Source organism: Artibeus jamaicensis, unplaced genomic scaffold, assembly GCF_021234435.1.
Source record: "Artibeus jamaicensis isolate MK-2021 breed Jamaican fruit bat unplaced genomic scaffold, CSHL_Jam_final contig_2790, whole genome shotgun sequence".
Taxonomy (NCBI): domain Eukaryota; kingdom Metazoa; phylum Chordata; class Mammalia; order Chiroptera; family Phyllostomidae; genus Artibeus; species Artibeus jamaicensis.
Window position 1 is genome coordinate 2,286,671 of NW_026521616.1, and position 14,398 is coordinate 2,301,068.

Here is a 14,398-nt window from a genome sequence, read left to right on the forward strand (position 1 = left end):
TATAGTGCAGTAAATATGTAAACCAGTAACATAGCTGTTTGTCATTGTCCTCAAGTATGATGAACTGTACGTAACTGCACCTGCTCTGTGTATATACAGCCGGCAGCGCCGCGGGTCTGTTTACGCAGCATCGCCACAAGCCCGGGAGCAATGCTGTGACGTCATGAGGCAGTAGACATTTTTCAGTTTCGTATTACAGGATCGCCACCATATGTGCTTTCTCATAGGTATGTTTATACAGGAAAAACATAGTTATGCAAGGGTTTGCACTATGGGGAGGGGGCTTGGAAGGCAACTCCCCTGCAGATGGGGGGCTGCGCTGCTCAATAATGGTGATCATGTAATATCTAAATTCTTCCTCCCCAAAGGTATTCCTTTGAGCTATTTTCAAAGAGTTTCTCATCTTTCAAACATGGGTAACTCAGAAAATACTTTATTACTCCTAGAATCAAAGCCTCTGGAACTTTGGAAAGAGAATATTGGGAAATCTAGGTCTGAAGAGTGAAAAAAAAGTTGCGTGGTGTCTCAGCGCCCTCCTCTGGTCAAAATGTGGAACTCCAGAGAGACGGGTCAACCTAGGCCTGCTGGCAGCCCAGATGGCCGATAAAAGGAAATTTCTCTATTCTGCCTCAGGTCAGCTTCTTCCTGTAGTCCCCTCAGGGGCTCTCCAAATGTTCTCGACTTGCAACCCAAAGTCTTTCTCAGCCCAGTCTCTCACCTCCTGCATCACGGAAGAAACATAGAGGCCATCCGATGTAAGCCCTCAGCTTCCTGCCCGGGGCCTGGAGAAGACCTGTCTGAACCCAACTTGAGCCCCCTCTCCTGCAGTCCTATCTGATCCCGTGGGGTGAACTGGAAAGCCCTGCCCCTCCCATCTCAAAAAACCTAGACTTTGTCCCTCTCTCTCCTGTATTTTTTTTCTTTTTTCTTTTCTTTTTTAACCCTTACCCAAGGATACAGTTATTTGGTTTTAGAGAAAGAGAAACTGATCAGTTACCTCCCACACGAGAACATGGTCCGACTGGGGGATCAAACCCACAACTTTTTGGAGAACAGGTAGGCGCACAGGATGACACTCTGGACACCTGAGCCACTGGGCTACTTTTTTCTTTAACAGAATTTTTTAAAATGATTTTAGATTTACCAAAAAATTGAGAGGGAAAGTACAGAGAGTTCTCATATCCTCCATACCCAGTTTCCTCTATTATTAACACCTTACATTACTGTAATACATTTGGTACGATTAATGAACCAATATTAGTGCATTATTAAGTAAAGTCCATTGTTTATTCTGATTTTCTTAGTTTTTGCCTAATGTCATTTTTCTACATCTTTTGGAATTTCAAAGTATTTGAATTTTTCTGCATTAGAGATTTGTCCATCTCCCCCATTCACTTATTCAATCATTTATTAATTTCATTATGGACTCATGGATATTCATCTAATATAGATTTAATATAACTTTGCATTATAATCCAATAATACTTTATTTACTTTATTGTTCAAATTGTTCTCTCATATTTTTTAATGAAAGATTTTCATTACTTATTTTTAGAGAAGGGAACGGAGGGAGAAAGAGAGAAACATCAGTGCGTGGTTGCCTCTCACACGCCCCCTACTGGGGACCTGGCCTGCACACAGGCTTGTGCCCTGACTGGAAATCAAACCAGAGACCCTTTGATTTGCAGGCCAGGGCTCAATCCACTGAGCCACACCAGCCACAGTTGTCACTTATATTTTTAACTTCTTCCTTCTTTGGTGTTGGACACAAAAGAAATGCAATCAAGATTTGCCCAGGGATATTTATTGCAGCACTGTTTCAAATAGCAATACTGGAAAGAACCTACATGTCCATAAGGTAGGGGATGATCAAATGAGTTTGGGTAGAACCATTGTATAGAATACTGTGTGGCCCCTCCCCACTCCCTACCACCTTCTTTCAATGAAATTGATCTTCAAAATATAGTAATTAAGGCCGTAGGCCCTGGAGACTAGCTGAGTTTACATTTTGGTTCCATGACCTTGGGCAAGTCACTTAACTGCTCTGAACCTGTTTCCTCATCTGTCAAACAGTGATGACAGGAGAACCTGTTCACAGGAGTGTTGAGAGAATTAAATAATACCCACAAAGTGCCCGGAACTGTGCCTGACATGTGGTAAGCGTCAATAAACGTTATTTTTTTATTGAGATTATTATGGAAAGAGCTCCAAAACATCGTGTTGAACGAAAAGAGCAAACTGCAGCTCTCTGCCCTCCCATTGGACAAGCAGCAGCGTCTTCCTGCACAGCACCTACCTCAACCCTGGGACACAACGGCAAAGGTCGGAGTGAACGGATGTGGCCGTACTGGGCACCTGGTCACAGGGCAGCTTTTAACTCTGTGAAGCGGATATTGTCGCCATCAGTTCCCTCTTCACCGACCTCAACTACATGGTCTACCTGTTCCAGTAAGATTCTACTCACAGCAAGTTCAAAGGCACAGTCAAGGCTGAGAACGGGAAGCTTGTCATCAATGGAAAGTCCATCTCCATCTTCCAGGAACGAGATCCTGCCAACATCAAATGGGACGATGCTGGTGCTGAGTACGTTGTGGAGCCCACCGGTGTCTTCACTACCTTGGGGAAGGCTGGGGCTCAGACTGAAGAGTGGGGCCGGGAGGGGTCCCCATCTCTGCCCCTTCGGCAGATGCCCCCATGTTTGTGCTGGGTGTGAACCGTAAGTGTGACAACTCCATGAACACTGTCAGCAATGCCTCCTGCACTGCTTGGGCCCCTGGCCAAGGTCATCCATGATGGGTGACCTTCTCCGTTTAGAATATGGGCAGGCATCCTTTCCCAGCCATTGGGACTTTGGACCAGTGTGCTGTGGCGCACAGGTGTGCTGCAAAGATTTGTGAAACATGTGGTACCTGACCATTTGGTCAGGGGCACTGCTCTCTTTCCCCTTAGATTGTCAAAAAAATATATAACAACCAACACAACAATAGCCATCCAGTGTGAATGAATCAAAATTATACCTATTTTTTGTTGTGCCACAGAATTTAGTAATTCATTTATATGCACCATGAGATGAAAAAGGTTTAAAATCGCCACATTATAGCATCGGACTTGTTCATTGGGTATTAAACACCTGATTCCAGTTTAGAAACTGAATTCGAGAGACACTATCTCCCCCCAGTCTTCATAGCGAGGCAGCCAAGCAGCTTAAACACGACAGACAATCCAGACGGAACACACACAGCTCACTGTGGAAAGCTGGCTTTGAAGACCAGCCCTTAACCGTCTCTAACTAGTGACGAAGAGCCAGCCCTGTTCTTGCTCACGTCAGTGCATCCACTGATGCACCTTGGAAATGGAACACTTCACTCCACTCCGATCGCAGGCCCGTTGCTGAAGCCTCCTAGTTCCCTCGTTACAGCCGGTGTCCTGCCAAAAAGAACAGCCATCGCCTTTAATAGTTTGCCAAACGTAGACTCAAGTTTACAGATGAACATCCAAGGGCAGTTCCAGCTCTCTCAGCCAGTACGTCTTAAGGGAGCAAAGCCACACCCCATTTATTACAGTAGCTTGCTATATAAGTGTGATTTATTCAACGAACATACATTACACCTTTATATGGATCAGACACAGTTACCGGTGCCATGGATACAAAGATGTAAAGTGATTCTGTCAAACAGCACATTTTTACTGAGTGCCTACCAATTCGCTACGAAATGGGGCTGCAGAGGTGAATATGACAGACGGGAACCCTGTACCCTAGGGAAGTCGATGATACACTCAGGGAGTCCAGGAAAATGTAAAACAGAACCATCATTTTCTCCCCAGAAAGCTCTGATGCAGGTGAAGAAATGCATGTGCTTTATTTTTTTTTAAGATTTTATTTATTTATTTTTAGAGGGGAAGGGAAGGAGAGAAGGAGAGAAACATCAATGTGCGGTTACCTCTCATGCATCCCCTGCTGGGAACTGGCCTGCAACCCAGGCATGTGCCCTGACTGGGAATCGAACCAAGATTCTTTGGTTTGCAGGCCTGAACTCAATCCACTGAGCTACACCAGCCGGGGCTGCAGGTGCTTTCTTACAGGTAAATGTTTGTACACCAAACTTTAGAGGCTGAAAAAGCTTTATGCATTATTTGCAATTGAGATTTTTCTTAATACATAAAAGTGATACATGTTTTCTTTTCTTAGCTTGCGCCCTGGCTTCGTGGAGGTCGCCTTAGAAAAGACAGCCGCCCGGATGGTGCAGCTCCGGCCGCAGCGGTTCCCTGACCTCCCTGAAGCAGGCACCTGGTTGTGTTGGAAGGTTTTTCTGGAGGTGAGGCAGAAGCCGGGGGTCCTTTGCCTTCACTGCGTTTTTGATCTATCATATATAATTTGATTCCCGAAACTCTGAATGCTTAGAAAATGAAAACTTTTCCAGTAAGTTTAAACAGTGACAAGAACTGCTTGCTTTCCACGGACACGGTGGCACTAGCCAGGGCGGCCTGCGAGAAACAGCTGTGGGTCTGGAGTCCGCCTGCAGTGACGCCGTCCAAGACCAGAAAACGAGAGAACGGAAGGGCAAGCTGAAATTCTTCGAAGCGCCTTCCAGCCTGGCCTTTATCCCTGTGCCCGAGGCCAGTGAAAGCCTCGGGATTCCGTGGGGAGTGGCCCAGACCGGCAGCTCTGCAGAGTCCTTCGGAGCAGCTTCCCCGGCTGCCTCTTCCTGGGGGTCGCGTTGAATGCCAGGCAACAACTAAGGAGTAATTCGATAATCCCGAGTGTTGGGGGATTTTTTTTCAACTTTTTTTAGTTTCTGCTTGAAAATGGATTACATTCAGTGCCACATGGAACCAACTTAAACCTGTTTTCTTTCCTTTTTTTTTTTTTTAAATCCTCACCCAAAGATTTCTGTATCGATTTTAGAGAACGAAGAACGGAGAGAGAAAAATATCGACTGATTGCCTCCCATATGCATCCCAACCAGGGACAGAACCCGAAACCTAGGTATGTGCTTTGACTGGGAATCAAACCCACGGCCCTTTGGTGTACAAGAGGATGCTCCAACCAACCTGAGCCACCCAGCTAGGGCAACCTGTTTTCTTATGCAAGAAGTTATACCAAGGTAGAAGCTCTATCCATTCTAAAATTAGGATTCTGAATAAAATTTTAAAAATATTTACTATAGTAAAGTACGTATTCAGGAATGTCTCTAGGGATCAGGAGAATGTTCAGCCATAAAACTCTGCTAGAGCCTGGACCCCAGACCAATCTGGGGCACACACCAGGCAACTGGTGAGACCTGGGGCTGCCTGGGAGGTTCCAGAACACGAGGCTATTTTTAGCCTGGCACAGATGTCCAATTCCCAGCTTAGGGAGGGGGAGAGTTGGGTGGGAAGCAACCTTACTTTCATCGTTTATTTTATTAACCACTTAGGATGCGGAGTGCAGCGAGCATCACCTGGTTTCATTGCTGGTTTTCCTTTTCATATTCCTTCTTGCTTATTACTTTAGAAACACCATTCTTCCCCTGGGACCAGAGAGGGGTCAGGGAGAAAATGAAATTGACCAAAGTGACAATGAATGAGGGCAAGGAAAGGATAAATATTCCGTCCAGCCCCATCAGCAGAGGGATTGGGTCCAAAAAAACACTTAGCCTCACAAATTGCTCGCTTATCTTCCCTGTAGTGAGTTTGTTGCAAATGGTTTGGAAAACCATTGCTGTTAATCAAAGGCGACAGGCCCGCGGCTGGAGCAGGGCCAGCCCGCGCCCAGCAGGAGTCGGAGTGGGGCCTGGATTCATTATCTTTCTCCGGTCCAACACTCAGAGCAGGTTTTTGTTTGATTTCCGAGTGAGATGGTTAGGTCATTATTTGTTAAATTCCAGCTTTTAATTAGCGGATCTATTGAAATGAAATGCCTGAAAGAGGCTCACATGCCTCTAAGTTTTCGTTTGGAATTTATAATTCTCGCTCTTTGGAAAAGGTTACTTGGGGACCTTAAAGTTTTCTTTTAAGAAAAAATCCTCAAATTATATGCTCTTGGGGGAAGGGAGATGCCAGTGTGCTGGACATAGTCTTTACAAATGATGCGATTTGTGTTATTACCCACGCCCAGGGACCTTGTATTGGCAGAAAAAGAGGGGACACGTGCCTTTTCCCCAGGGTGAGCCCAAGGTGAGAACTAAGTCACCGAGGAGGTAGTGAGTTGGCCAGGAGAGCGGATAGCCAAGGACCTGGTTTCAGACGGAGTTTTATTTACCACTTACCCATTCCTGATTCCCCCGGAAGATCGGGATGGATCAGCCTTGGTAGTTTTTTGTCCTTGGGGATTAGCTTTCTGCACGTGGGAGGAACATTGTTCAGACTTGGGGTCGAGCAGCCTTCTCCCTACTCTTACTTGCAGAACAATCGTGTGTCCGGCAGGGGGCGCGCCACCGCCTGATTTAAAGTTCTGCCTCCAACCCTCCGGAAGCCACACCCCCACCATCTGCCTCCAGCGTGTGCTTTTCTTCCTCTCCCTGTGTTGGTTTTCTTTATCGACAGCAAGGATGCAGATTACAATCTCTGAGCGTTTTGAGAGGCTGTCAAGGCCGGCGCCCCGGTTTTCTTAATCTTTTCACACGCATCGACGCTCACTGCACGGGCGGCAGAGGGAGCTAGAGGCACCCCGGAATCGACGCCATTCCCTGCAAGACTCCTTCATTTGGGCTCTGCAGGTTCCCCCGACAGCTGGTGGGAAGCCTGTCTACAGCACGGGGTGAGCGCGCAATTAATGTCTCTCCTCTTATACCCTCTGGTTTGGACATTTTATGCCTTTGGGCCACGAACCCCATGAGGGCGCAGACTAGGGGTGTCCTTTGATCTATTACTGGCACCCAGCACAGGGCCTGCCTGACCCGGGTACCCCATAAACACTCAATGGATGAATAACTAAATTCATGTAAACCACTATCTTAATAACTTCATTCTCTCCTGTACTGAGCATGTATTGAGTGCCAGACCCTGCGGAATCAGAGACTGAAAATGTAAATCCCGTCCTTAGGGAGATTACAATCTGGTGACAGAGAAAGACAGGAACCCAGGCAACTGAAATTTCTCGCTTTCCCCCGTTAGTGGCTAACTGACTTCATTTAGCCAGCAAAATCATACCGGTCACATAGTAGGGGTGCATACTGGCTGGATAAGACAATGTCCTTCTGAAATTCAACCATTTCTTACCTTAGCAGTGAACTTGACTCCAGCTCTCTTCCCAGGGTCCAGGGTGTGGGGGCGGGGCTGGGTTCCAATTCAGATGCCCCCACTCTCCCCTTACTTTGAAGCTCCAAATTACACTCTACAGCCTGTATTTCCTAGGACAGCAGGCCTCTCTGCAAAGGTCACTTCGACCCCAGGCCCTTTGGCTGTGCATCGTCTGTCTCTCTGAGTGATTTTCCTCAAAAGGGGAGATGAGAAAAGAGCCCATGAAGAAATAGCACTTTGCCTGAAGCAGTTTTGGGCCTTTGCTGCTATTGAGGTTTTGTTTGCTTGTTTCGATTTTGCAATCGAGTATAGATTTGATGTTCCGCCTCCCCATCTTGCCTTCATCTCTATTCTTAATGATCACAGCTACTCCCATTATAGGGACAGTAAAGGAGATGAGACTCTCCCTCTTTACAGACAATGCACAGAAGAAGCCTAGAAATGTGAATTGTTTTCTGATGAGCAAAGTGTCACATTTTATAGAAGATTAGCTTTGGGGATTGGAGGGGGGCTCTCACTGTGGCCCGAAGCAACTAGACACATCTCCAGAGCTCTGATGGGCCAGAAAGCTGAGTAAATGTTTGGGAAATGGTTCGATGAACATATTTTGGTCTCTGAAAAAGGCTAGAACATGAAATAAATTTTTTTAAAGAAGACTTCAAAGCTTTTTGACTCTTGCAACAAGATGCAAAAATTTTATCTTTATACTCTCATGGTATTGAAAATTTACTAGGAATTTTTTAAAATCACGCAATTACTCCAGCTCCAGCTGGGTGCACTGTTGTAAATCACATAATGTCTGTCATTTTGATTACAAATCTTCCCTCCATAGCCCCTCAGCAAGCCAGCGAGGGTCCTGATGACTACAATTAAAACCACAGCACTGCACGGTTGCACAGGGGAATTCTTCCGAACCTTCAAACAGAAGATAACCCCAGGGCTGTTTAAATTGTTACATGATACATAAAAGAAGAAAAATTTCCAAAGTCTTTTTAAAATGTGAGCAAAAGACTAATGCCAAATTAGTGAAGATTTCACTAAGCACATAAGTATAGAGAATCTCTCTTTTTTCTTTTTTTCACTTGTGAGTATTTAATGAATTCCCCTCCTTGTGGCTTCAAGTTACCAGCACACAGGCCCCACAGCACAGCACCCTCAATCTCCGCCTCAGCTCTTCCCCTGAAGAATTGGGCGTTCACAGCGACAGGCTGCTTTGGGAGCGTTCCCTTCCCCCGGACTCTGTAGCAGCTGATTGCACCACATCAGTGATGGGAGTGGCTCCAGTCTTGCTTTTGGCAGCGTTTACCCGTGTCTGCTCCCTGACCCAGGTCCACAGTCTGTCGAGGTTGGAAGTGGGGCAGAAGCTACTGGTTCCTCTTTAAGTGGGATGCCTCACACCAACTTTCCCAAAGGTACCTGTGGTGAAGTTGATCTTGTGATCCAAGCCACCAGCATTGCCTCTGCTGCCCGGGTGCTTCACAGCAGCTGGTGTGGCCGTGGCCGTGGCTCACGTGGCCCCGGAGTTTTTGGGTCTTGCTCTGCCTGGATGGCACGTTGGTGGCTGAGATGCCTAGACAATCTCATGAATTAATGTAAATGCAAAAAGTCCCAATACAATATCAGTAAATAGAATATAGCATACTAAAATTAGTATGTCATGACCATAAGGGATTTATGTTGATTGTTCAACATAGAGAACTCTACCACCCAAACCCAGAACTCCCTCTTCTGGGGGTAGTGGACTAGGTGATTTAGAACAATCCTCTCCCCATAAAGAATAATCAAAAAGCTGGACAAAGTATAACAAAAGTATTTTTTAAAGCATCAAAGAGTTAACAAGTAGGAATGAATTACTGGATGAGATCTTGGAAATGCAACTGGGTGAGCAAAGCACTCGGGGTCACTTCTCAGATATACATCAGACAGTCCCACGGAGATGGGGGACAAAGGATGGAATCCACCTAAGGTAGGGACTCTGGTGAACCACCCCAACCCGGAGAACTCACACAGAGTTGAAAGCCAGTGGGAGAATAGACCAATTTCTCAATCTATGCCATGGCAACAACTGAGTAGCCAGTGGAAAAACAAAGTTGGATCCCTGCCTCACACTGTATATGAGGACAAATTCCAACTGAATCAAAGTTCAAAAAAAGAAAAAGAAATAAAATCATGAAAATAATAGAAGAAAATATGAGGAGATTCTTTTATAATGCAGAGGGAACTAGGAGCTCAAGGCCAGTAAGTGACCACAGTCTTTTCTATCTCCCCACTGTCTCCACAAATGACCCCTGGTTGGGTTTGCATCTTACGTCCGTCTCCATCCTAAGATGGAAAGGATTTCAAAGGACTCCGGACCCCCTCTCTGCCCGCCTCTCACCCCCGCCACCATGGGAAAGACAGATGGGTCTGCAGCGTCTGCCCGCTCATCCTGGATTGGAACCAGAGCAGCGCTGCTCACTATCACAGTTGCTTGTTCTTTTTGGCACTTGCTAATGAGAACTCGGAGAAAGGCTGCACACACTTGAACAATTTGCTGATTACCTCTGACCTCTTCTCAGGGGGCTACTGAGCAGGGCACCCCAAACAGCACTACAACCCGGCAGGGGCATTGCCGAGTTCTTGAAATGAGCCCCCTGCCCTGCGCACTTCTCTGGCATCAGGTTTCGCTCACCCTGGACAGTGAGCAAATGACTGTTTTCAAGGCTGCTTCCTCTGCTTAAAGCATCGCCAACCCTGGTCCGGCCAGGTAGCTGGGGCGGTTGGAGTGTTGCCCTGATACACCAAGATCGCGGGTTGTGCTGTAGATCCCCATAGGAGCATCAACCAATGACACTTTGTGGTGAAGATGGCATTGGGCAGAGGGATGAAAAAACTTGCACTTTCGCCAAAAGTGGGGCAAACGTGAACACGAGAAGCTCGCTGAGAAGAGGCTCATGGAAGAGAGAAAAGGATAGAAAACCAGCGCAGCCAGACCAGCCGCAGCCTCTCTAGGGCAGGGACTACGAGCTGGACCGGGAATCTAAGCTCAAGCAGACCCTCGTCATTACCAAGACCGCCCACCGTCCGAGACGGGAGGGTGTCACTGCGATGCCTGCGACGCTGCCGTGCGGGGCTGTGTCCGCGTCCCGGACCACGGGAAAGGAAGAAGCAGCAGCGAGACAGGGCACAGCTGTGCACGTGGAAGGTGCCACCTCGGATCAGGGGAAGAAACGTTTTGAAGTCGGTAAGAAGATGGAAGAGAAGCAGAAGGAGTACGGTTTTTGAGGAAAGGATGAAGGAGCTCAGGAGAGGAGAGGACAAGGCCAAAGCCTACAGGAAAGAGAAACAGGAGAAGGGAAGGAGGGCTGAGGACTTGACCCTGGAGGTGGAGGGGTTGGGACGGGCGTCTCTGGCCTTGGTTCCACCAGGAAGAGTCACGGAAGCTTTCCGTGCTTGGCCCTCTGCTGGGCTGAACACGGAGTGTGTGTGTTGCAGGAGGGCGGGGGGGGGCATCATTTTTCATGGGGGTGTCTGACGCGTGCACTGGCTCACAGTGCCTGCGGTGTCATGGACGAGACATGAGACAAATTCACACGGACGCCTGAGTCCTGTGGAGGAAAAGGGACGGCACAGCTACTCCCTCAAGGGGGGAGCACCTCAGAGCAGCCTGGCCACCCTCTCAAGGGGGGAGCACGCTGACCTTTGCCTAGACAGGCTTGTATTGGTTCTTTGCACAGGAGTTCAGGGACAACTTATTAATCACTGTCAGGCAGTAAACAGTAGATAGCATGCAAAAAACCATTAGGGCTTCTTCTAAATCAGGGCCTGTCAGGTAAAAGGCTACAGAACGTTGGGAATATAAACTCTTTTTCTGCCCGGGCCTTTATCATTTAACTAAGAGCATTCTTAGCCAAGTAGGTTTCACAGGGTTTCACATATTCCTTCTCAGGCCTAATCACCCAGGGAGCCCGCCATTCCCAGCACAGGGCTGCGCCGCCCTCTGTCATTGTTTCAGGGTTAAGTCAGGCAGAGGAGGTAGATAACTAAGGAATTCTCGGAGACTTCTCACTGACAGACTGAGGACTCAGGCTTCGTCAAAGCCGGGGGCGAGGGTCCATCACCCCCTTTCTCCATAGCCCCCCAAGTCCTTCCCTGGGGCCTCCACGTGATCATGCCTGTCCTAGGTCATTCCCTACTTGGGGAATCTTTCCGGTCGTTGGCTAACTGATCAAACATTGGGGGCCAGTTCTGGAAAAAGGAGCAGAAGCGGAGCTCCTGCCAGGGAGATAAGCTTTGTCTCCTTAGTGGCTTAGGGTCCGAAGGTCGCTCACTCAGCTTTCTCCGTGGTGGGTTTCAGTTCCTGAAACCAGGCAGAGCGGTTCCCAACAGGTGTTTACTTGGGAAAGTCCTTAAGAATGGCAATGGGGAGGGCTAGACCGTGGGAGTGTTGGCGGTTTCCTTCTGCCTTGAGAGAGCGCAGGCGGCAGAGGCGATGTTGCGACACGTGCTCTCAGCCTCGGTGTATTGTGGGAATCACAGGGCCTCTGCCCGGCCGAGTTCCCAGTGAAGGAACACCTCCGGTTCTGAGGCTGCTGTCCCAGGACTTCCCCTGCATCTTTCCCTCTCCATCTGCCCGGTCTCTGAGCCTCTTACCTTTACCTTGTGCTCTGCCTTCGTTTTAATTTCGACTCTTGCTCAGCCTGCAGCAGAAAGGTTCTCTGGGTCCCCAGTTTCCAGCTGATCCCCCAATCTTGAGCAGCCCCACCCCCTTCCCTCACTCCCCGTCACTGTGGTTCCCTGGCCACCTGTGCACACACGCGCTCCTCTGCCTGGGTCAGTGGTCAGTGTGGATGTGGGTGTGTGAATCTGTCACATAGAGGGAACCTGAACTAGAACCTCGGAGCCTTGCTGCCTTGGGTCCCGGCGTTTTCTGTTTCCTCGGTGCAAGTAGCAGGAAGTTAAACGGGATGAGTGTTCTGTGTGGTGTTTGCCTGGTGAGTTTCCCGTATGTAGACTGTTCAGCTCTTCCTGTTTGTTTTTATTTTATTGAGGGTCACTCTGTTTTTGTCTGCCTCGTGAGCAGGCTCTTGGAAGAACCTGTTTTTTTGTTGTTGTTTTGTTTTTTGTTTTTTTTTAAGATTTTATTTAGTTATCTTTAGAGGGAAAGGGAAGGAGAGAGGGAGAGAAACATCAATGTATGGCTGCCCCTGGAATGGCCTGCAGGGAACTGGCGAACCCAGGAATTGCCCTCCGGGAACGAACCGGACAGGCCCAATGAGCACAGAGAAGAACCTGTTTGATGAAGAAAGAAGAAAGAAAGGAAGGAAGGAAGGAAGGAAGGAAGGAAGGAAGGAAGGAAGGAAGGAAGGAAAGAAAGAAAGAAAGAAAGAAAGAAAGAAAGAAAGAAAGAAAGAAAGAAAGAGAGAAAGAAAGAGGAAAAAAGCCTCCTATGGGAGCCCTTGAGTCTCAGAGGCTGTTTCGGAAGTGTAATAAATGCACTGACGGGCCTACCAAAAAAATAAATAAAAGAATCAACCAGTGAATGCATAAATAGGTGGAACAACAAATTAATGTTTCTCTCTCTAAAATCAATCAACAAACAACAACAAAAAACCACCTCGCACCCTTCTTTAGTTGGTAACTTGGACACTCCCACATTCGGATGCACTCCTGGTCACCGAGAGGTGCCCACGAGGGCAGGAGCTGCCCCACATTCCCCTGCGGAGCCATTCACATATGACTTGTGTGCCAGGCAGGTAGTGGAATGAGGCTCACCCTTATTTTTAAGAAGATAAGGGAGGGAAAGTGTGTTCAAAAACAACCTCTGCCCAGAGGAGAGAAAGAATAGAGCAGGATGGCGAGCTCTCAGGCATGGGAGAGCCCTTCGCGGGCTGCTATTCAACCAGGGCACACAGTCTTCTCCAGACACCGCCACCCTGATTTCTCACGGGGAATCAAAGGTTCCCATCCGCCCTATGTGGTTTAGGTACAATTAACCCCACCCCCAGCTCCAGGGATGGATCGCGATTGGCTGAAGACAGAGTGTCCCAACTCCTGGAAGCAGTGATTGATTTACAATGGATAGTTAACCCAAGCCAATAAGATGCAAGAAAATGTTTACTGGGGTTTCTAGCAAAGAAGAGCCCCCTTCTTTGAGGGGAGGCATGTAAATTGGGAAGAATGTCGCCTCAGGAGGTCCTGGCATCTGCTTTGCCTCCACCACGGAGACAGCAGGCCCGAGACTAAAGCCGTTGCTGAGGTGTGGTTGTTAGTGATTGTGAGTTTGCTGTCATCTTACTGTACAGAACCACACTTAAAACAAAAACAAACTAAGCAAACACCTAGAACAGGAACAGAACCACAGAAATGGAGATCACATGGAGGGTTAGCAACAGAGGAGTGGGAGGAGGAGAAGGGGGGAGAAGTTACAGAAAATAAGTAGCATAGACGGTAGGTAGAAAATAGAGAGGGGGGAGGACAAGAATAGCATGGGAAATGTAGAAGCTAAAGAACTTATATGTATGACACATGGACATGAACTAAAGTGGGGGATGTGGGTGGGAGGGTCTGCAGGGTGGAGGGGAGTGAAGGGGAGGAAATGGGACAACTGTAATGGCATAATCAATAAAATATAGTAAAAACAAACAAACAAAAAAGAAAAACTGTTGCTGAGGTTGATGAGAATCCAACAGAGAAGCTGGGACCTGGGCACACTGCTTCAGTCCATATTAGGCCCCCACCTGAAGTTAGCCCCATCTCTGAACTGTTCACTTTCTCGAGCCAATAAATGACCTTCATCTTTTAAGCCAATTTGAGTTGGAGTTTGTTAACTGCAATGTAAAGTTGTCCAGCTAACTCAAACCCCCCTAATCATTGCTACAATAACTATAGGTCTTCCAGGGAGAAAAAAATTGTTAGCTTTTTCTCTTTTTTAAGACTTTATTTATTTATTTTTAGAGAAGAGGGGAAGGGAAAGAGAAGGAGAGAAACATCGATGTATGGTTGCCTCTTGTGCACCCCCCACTGGGGACCTGGCCTGAATCCGACCGGTGACCCCCCCCCCCCCCCCCCCCCGAGCCGCACCAGCCAGGCCTGTTAGCTGTTTCTGTGTTGCATTGCTAGATGTTCAGCAGCAGGGCAGGAGCACGGGAAGCGTGTAAGGAGGAAATTCGGAATCTGCCCACTTACTCAGCAGGGG

At 47.8% G+C, this 14,398-nt stretch overlaps 1 pseudogene; it reads left to right on the top strand.

Moving 5' to 3' along the window:
- The first annotated feature begins 10,094 nt into the window (after window positions 1-10,094).
- Window positions 10,095-10,735, top strand: LOC119061998 (zinc finger matrin-type protein 2-like; annotated as a pseudogene).
- The last annotated feature ends 3,663 nt before the right edge of the window (window positions 10,736-14,398 follow it).